Source organism: Egretta garzetta, unplaced genomic scaffold (assembly GCF_000687185.1).
Source record: "Egretta garzetta isolate BGI_Z169 unplaced genomic scaffold, ASM68718v1 scaffold8, whole genome shotgun sequence".
Lineage (NCBI taxonomy): Eukaryota > Metazoa > Chordata > Aves > Pelecaniformes > Ardeidae > Egretta > Egretta garzetta.
Window position 1 is genome coordinate 3907476 of NW_009260407.1, and position 7979 is coordinate 3915454.

Consider the following 7979-nt stretch of genomic DNA (forward strand, 5'->3'; position numbering starts at 1 on the left):
AGCAGGAAGTTTATTATGCCTTCTACAACTATTAAAAATATACCATACTGGAAAGCAGGGAACATTTCACACACACATACAAAAAAAGGACAATCTGACAAAAAGATAGCACTGAAAACTACTGATTCTTTAGCAATATCCCTAAGAAAGACATTGCAGTGGGATAGTATTTGAGACATGTCAAAAAGGGGAAATAACATTTAGAATGTGAGATACCAACTGTTCATTAATGCAAAGCTAGACTTTAAAATAGAAACTGATTTTACTGAGAAAACAGCATAGTTTTTCATTGAAAAATGTTATTTTTATATTACAACCATGTTTAAAATAGTTTCTGTATGTGTAATGTTCTTCTCTTTTTACCTAGATTTTTATGACCTATTGTGTAATACTCATTGTTGAGGCAAAAATATAGTTTACTATGTATTGTAAAGTAAAATTTGGTTTTATGTAGGATCGCTTCTTGGTACAGCATCAGTGTGTGGAGCTGTAATAATGTGTCAATTGTTAAGGCAAACAGCAGCTATTGTGTGTTCAACAATAGTATATGCAAACTTTGGGCACTAGAACCCGCTTATGAATATTGTGATGTGATGCACTTTTTTTTTCTGAGTGCCCTGGAATCCTTATTTTTTTTTAACAGAAGGGGCTTTTAATATCTAATCCACAAAATTATGTTTTATAGTACACCACACAATATTTGTGGATTAAGCCAAAAAAGCCCATTACATTAAGTGGACTGAATTTTCTGTAGGAAAAAATAAAATTACCTATAGAAAAAAATAATTCCTGTGGCTTCTGGCTGAGCTGTAATATATTGTTCTGGATGCAGTATGCAGGAGTGGCTTACTTTCAGAAGCATGAGCTAGGGAGTGGCATCTATTAAAATGCAATTAAGGAGACACTTAAATCTGTTTATAAAAGGCTGTTTGTTTTTTTTATATACCAAGAAGTCGGAAATAGTAGTGCCTTTTTTATCTTGGCTGTGGCAGTGATTCATGTAGGGGATGTAAGAAGTTGCAGCCACAGTCCTCAGTGAGGTATTGTCTTTCAAGAATCTTAATAGTGTTATGTCCATTTGGTGCCTTCCTATTGGATTCTTAAAAAGTTTTTAAAGGTGGGCAAAAATCATCACTAGCAAGTCTGTGCTTCTTTGCTCCGTTGGGAGGAAAGCTATTAAGAAGATACTTGTGTTGCAGGACAGGTATTCCTGAACAGTGTTGGTTTGTTCTGTATCAGTCGTATATCGGCTCTCAGTGATGAGTTTTAGACAGACCTCAGAGGGAGCATCTGGAAGATACTCATTATTTCAGAACATCCTCAGAGAATTACAAAAATTGCTAACCCAGAAGTTAATAGAGGACAGTGTCTCTGGATTTTTTTAACAGGTCCTAATAGCGTTTAGCAGCTGAAGATAAGGAAGGATGAGCCAGCTTTCCTTAGCTGAGAAGAAACTACTTCAGATCATTCAAAGTTCATAGAATGCTGTGTAAGAGACTGTGCAGAACAGCCTGTCTTAAGGAATCAAGAAACATCTACGCAGCTTTGGCATTTCTAAAACTTTTTGGTTTTGTAAGTCAGAGCAGTCTACGTATGACTAAAATCCTGTACTAGATTTCAGGTATAAAAGTTCTAGTACTCAGAAGGGAGGCACAGTTAAAAAACAAATTCAGAGAATAGCCGGCTGGGGATTGTACCATTTTTGATACAAAACCCCCACCCTTTTGATACTTTTCCTAGATGTTGGCCAAGAGGACATGTGTGAAGAGCATTAGAAAAGCATAACAAAGCTTTGTTCTTACATGGGATTATCATCCCATGTTCAAACTTCCCTCAGTAAATGAGACAATACTGTAATACTGTAGTAATACATCTCAATGCTTTTTTTTTTCCTGCTGCCTTTAATTTTGCACAGGTTTGTCTTTTGGAATGTCTAAATGTTTTTCTTCAGGCAGGGAGCATTATGAGCCTTTATTTGGAGGAGAAGAAAAACAATTTTGTGGAATAGCATAAAAAAAACCCAATCAAAGAGCAAATGTAGCCAGCCTAGAAAAAGAGATGAGTGTCAAACTAACTGTATTAATCTTTCAAAGAAAAGCAACAGTTAGGTCTCAATCTTCCAAAAGAGCTCCAAATGAGTAATCTCAGTCTCTAGTTACACTCACAAAATATATGATGGTCCTAGTTGAATCTGGGACTTCAATATTATTCTAATCTGAATTCTTTTGTATATACCAACAAGTGCTATTTGGACACCATGTTTCAAGCATAGCATCACAATGGTCTGATACAATTAAAAGTTTCACTTGTATAGCAAAGAAAATCTTAAATTGATTTCATAACATTAAGCAGGTCTGTCATAATCTAATGCTTGGGTATGTGCTGGGAATATTTTGAAAGCTTTGTCACAACTGTGCACCTAGACGAAATGGTAGGTTAATTATTTTTAAGTCTCTGGTTGTAATGGAGTGCTCTGTTGTGCTATGAATGTTCATATAAATGCTGATCTTATTCCAGAGGCTGTTTTAATTTATACCAGATGCATAAACTAATTTAAAGGTGAGGGAGGGAAATGCTCAGGAAAACTTGCCTCTAGAAATTGACTCAACCTTGTCATGGAGTTCACTGGCTCAATAGCTTCAGAAAGCTATTAACCCAATGCTTGCCACTTCTACCCAAACTTCTGAAATTTGAAAATCTTTGTTCAAGAAGTGGCAGTAAATCTATTTTACACTGCTATACCAAAGTAGGAAAGCTAACTGTGTTGCCTTAAGCTGGAGTGAAGTAGGTTTATTCTCTTTGCTCTGTTAGTTAACTTGAACGAGTTAATATTCCTTTATGTTGGATCAGTAACTTATATGTATCTATCAAAAAAAAATTTCCTTTGCCAAGAGCCTGTTTGGAATCCTCTTGCTATCAAAGCTTCCATACTGCTGTTTTTCCAAGCACCAAACTTATTGTTTATAAGAAGGATTTTATTTTTAGTTTTGTTTGTTTTTATTTCACACTAATAACTGAGCACCTTCTCTCCCAGTGAAAGAATGTTTTTCAGTAGCTCAGCTCATTCTGGCAGCACTGTGGGTGATTAAGAGCTTTCAGAGAGAATTAATCATCTTCATAGACTTCCTCTTGCCCTCACTTGAGACAGGTTAGAGAATTAATTGAAGAAGGTGCTTCAGCGTGATTATCCAACAGCTTTAAAATACAAATAGCAAGTGAAGCTTTCTGACTATCAGTAGCGATTACTACTACCTTATTTATGGTAAGCTAACAGCTGTACATGACAAACAAACATATAGAGCTAGTTTACTGGTCTGTTGAGTGGTTTGCTGATTTCTTGATATGTAGGAAAATATCTTGTGACTAATGCATGGCACAAGGATCAGAAGGAGCTACTTCTACTGTTTATTTTATTGCACACTTCCTTGTTAGTTTTTCAGAATCATGCTTTTGGAAAATTGGGTGCCAAAACCTTGTTACAAGGTTTAACTCGCATATAAAACAAGTTGCAATGCCAAAGAGGGCAATCTAGAACTGCAGGCTTTGTCCCCTTTCCTCCCAAGACTGTTGATGTTGGAGGAGCCAGTTTGTCTGGTCTCCTGCAGCCACATGCGCCTGTCCAGAAGGATTTCTAGGCAGTGCTGTGGAGAGGAAAAAACAGAGAAGGAAATACGTTACAGGTTATGACATGGAGACATTAACTCTGCTGAGAGACTGTTACATAGTAGTGGTGTCAGTTTATTGATAAAACAAGGCTTTTTTTGCTCCCAGCTAAATCCTGATTATTACAGGCATTGTGGGCAATACCTTTGTTGTCTATGTCTGTGTTGTTGATAGACTCCCTATGGGCTAAAGTTTGTGGTGATGGGTCTTTTGTCTTGCACCATCTTCACTTGCCAGGGAAGTGTTTTGTAATAAGATAATCTAATGTAATTAGAAGACATAGGGTGTTTAAAATTTTCTTTAAGAAAAAAAATCTGTAATTCTTTCTTTTTGGTAAATGCATTATCTCAGGAGGTTAGACAGGTGTTAACACTTGTACAAGTAACATTTTAGGAACTGCTAAACTTCTGGAAGTTTGAAGGAGTTCTAGCTCTCTTAATTTTGTTTTAAAGCCATTTTTTTAAAATTGGAATTGTGCTTGCCATGTATGTAAGACCTACAGGACATATAGTGCCCTTACGGACATTTGTCGCAGCATGTAGCATCTAAACTTGCAGGACTTCACATGAGCAGCAGCAGAAGGTAGTTTATTAGGAAAGACTGAAAGTGCTTACCCTGCTTTGATTTTTAATAGAATCACCAGGTAGGAAGTGGATCCAAACTGGCCCTGTCTTACTGTGTGATAGTTTTCTAACAGCTGTAAAGTTGGTATCAATACACTTTTTTTTTTTCAGGAGCCTTTTTTGCCTTTCAGTGATGTGTATCAGTTTCAGTGATGGTTTTTGTCTTGTTACTGCTGTTGAAAACTTTCTTTTAATTACATATTTTTAAAAAGTCTAAGGGTAAGTTTCATTTTTAGAATCTTTACTCCGTATTATCTGTAACAAAAGGCTTTACTTTCCAGCTCACTAAGATCTACTTATATAATACAATATTGTGTTGGTTTGTTTTTAATGTAGAATGTTGTATGTGGCCTTGGGTAATTAAAAACATTTCTTGAAATATGGTGCTTTTAACTTTATCATGCTGGAATTGCTTCTGCTGGTCATGAAGAATTGAATAACACTCATTTGTCCTGTAGGGTGTTGACTCAAACACATGATTTCAATTCAGATGACAGAGTTGTTACAAAACCCAGCTGTTGTCCCTGCTCCTCTTTCCACTGGTTGCTTTCTCTGTGGCAGAGATGGCTGATCCATGAAGCAATTCTTTAACAGCCACAGTTTGTAGCCTGATTTATTCAAGTAAACCAATGGTGACTTTAAGTTGTTTTAATGTAGTGGGTTGGTAAATCTAACAGCTCAGGAGCTGCTTCCTGTGTAAATCATCAGTGCTAATATAGCAGTGGCAGTCTTTGGAGAAGAGTGTGTGCCTGGTAGGATGTTTAAGCTGCTTGTATTGGTGGGTAAATGTTCTCTGCTTCTGATTCACAGCTAACCGGAGAAAGAATCTTTGCAGTGGTCTGCCAGCAGTTGCAGAGTAGCAGCAGAAAACTGCTGTCCAAATACCTTTCCCTTGGCTCAAAATGATTCATCTCTTAAGGCAACTTTCTCCAGGAGCTTTGGTTATTAATCGTATCTGGAGAAAAGGCAAGAAGAAACATTAAAACAGATACACTTCTTTGGGGTTTCCATTTCCCCAAGATTGGAAGAAGACCAATTCTTAATCATTTATGATTTTTGAAAAAGGTGTATAGTGAACATAGGAATAGGAGCCAAGAAATGTATTGACCAGGGCTGATTCTGGTGAACAAATCATTCTGATGTTAAATGGGGAGCTATTCTAGCAGGGCTACCAGGTAGGCTGCTTGGGAGGGAAGGAAAAAAAAAATGGGCTTGGTTTTGGGTGGGGGTGTTCTTGGGAAGGCTGCCAATTTTCCTTGGTTTCCTTTCTTTCCCTTTTAGCCCTTGCTGAGCTCACAAGATGAGGGTTATGAACTTGGTTTAATTCTCACTACAGTCAGGAAAGCTAACATTGATAGCGGTAGGTGAAAGAGACAGACTTATTTTAATAGGTTAGTGTCTAGAATAACCTCAAATGGAGGCTTTTTGTTTATTTGTATTTAGATAACTACGGTGTAAACTTTAGATTTTTTGCCTTTGGAACAGAATTGTTTTCCCGAGAAGTGGTCCAAATAGCAGAACTTAATTCTATTTTTGTTTTTGATTATGCCTTTATAGCCTTTCTTTGGAGTTATTTTATAGAAAGGTAAAAATAGAATGCAGGTATCTTATATCTAATAAACTTGTGGACCAGACACTTCTCTATCCTTTTTTTTTCCTGTAGCAGGATTGAATTCCTTGCACTACAGCAACCATAAAGTCATTACACTGCATTTAAAACAAAATGCAGAAAGGGATGACCTTTTGCTTAGGACTCTGTATTGTTTGTATTACTAAGCCTTATCGCTGTCTTTCAGCAAAAGCCAGTTTAATTCTTAAACATTTGTACATATAGTATCTGTTCAGAATTGCCTATTGTTAGCTGTCTGTGTTCTCACTGATCACAATGCTGCGCATCTCCACAATGCCTGCTATTTGCCCCTTGGATCCTCATTGTACAGGGTAACTGTTATCTTCCTTGCTGATAGCGTATCACCAATGGTACCAGTTAAGAGCTGAAAACACTTCCAGCATAATGGAAAGTTCCACTTTCGCCAGGATGACTCACTAATTAATTAACCCCTGGGATGGAGAGGCTTCCTGTGCCAACTTAAGAAAAAGTTACGGGAAGATACTGTTATATAGCAAAGGAGAAATTGATTTGAAGAATTTTATCTGCCTTGTAAGAATTATGTTTTCTAATACTATCAATCTGCCTGAAACAAGCTTGGAAACTAACTGAAAAATAGATACTTTGGAAGCAGTTGCTTCTCTGAATTAACATCTTTCTTTGCTGTAGGAGCAAAAAGACAACTGCTGCTAACACTGTGAGAAGAATGGACTTGTAATAGGAGTGTGTGGAGGCAAGCAGTACAGGAGGCAGTAAATATCTTTTCCTACCAGCAAGCCACAAGCTTTTGGCTCTAGATAGGTCACTGTTTAAATATAGCTACCAAGTGGCCACTTGGGCTTGGTTTTGGGTGGTGGTAGGCGTTGGGAGAGCTATGGGGACCATGGAGAGGCAAGGGTGGATTGCCCTGCAGAGAACTCTTCATGTTCCTGTCAGACATTGCTGAAAGCGAGTGAGTGGCTGCAGTGTGGTTGCGCCATCCCAGCCTGGTGTGGACGGAGTGTCGGTAACTCATTACTTCAGCAGATTTGTCTTGTGGACTTCAAGAAATCTTGTGATGCCTTTATAGTGCTGGGGGCGTGATTTACTTTTTATTAAGGAATCTGTGCCAGATCTGTCAAATTAAACTTGGTGTGCCTGTAGCAGACTTGAACCAAGCAGAGTGGTTTTGTACATGAAGATAGAAGTGATGGGTGTGAACTTCTCCAGTGAAGAGCTGTATTGTAACAAGGCCTGAGAGCTAGAAGGAAGCTCCAGAATTTGAGATTTAATTCCCAGTAGTTTCTGAAATGGAGCTTTTGCTGCAGAAATCCCTCTCCCTTCAGGACAAGGAAGGAGTAAAAGATTCGGGGAGATGCTTCATTTAAGCGAGAAGTGTTGTTTGGATTTCTGGCTAGTGATCTGTTAACATTTGGGCATTTCAGACTTGACAACTGTTTACTGAAATACCAAAATACAGATATTTTTAATGCCCAGTGGTGCTGCTTCATTGATTTCCCCTCAGAGGTACACGTGCAGGGGTGACTTCTGTGTTTTACTCCAGTGAGTGGCTGTTCACACGAAATACAAAAAGTTAGGCAGGCTTGTTACCCATTTCTCTTTTTTTGGCTTGTTAGCTCAGTCTGCCATCTGTCTAGGAGAAAAAAAATGGGTGCTGAGCTATGACAGACTTTGTAACCATGCAGAGTAAGTTGGGGGGCATGGTGCAGAAGGGAACATTACTTTGTATAAAAGATGATCTCAGAGAACAAGACTGTAGTTGTATCCATGTTTGTCGTCGGGGAGAAGTGCCACTAAAAGTGAGTAGTTGGGGACTGTAGCACTCGTAAGGATAAAATTATATCTTAAATGTTCCTGTTTGCAGGTGGGAGACAGGGTGACACTGACCAATAGTGCTTCTCTTTATTCCAACTCATTATGTGTTAACCTTGATTGACTATAGTGTGTATGTTTATCAGCTGATGTGGGACAACACAGGCAACTTTGTACTAGAGACTGAAAGCAAATAGAGAGGGATGGGGAAGGCTAATTTTGTTATGAAAATAAGCATGCTAAGTAAAATACAGGTTCAAACTGTGTTTGCT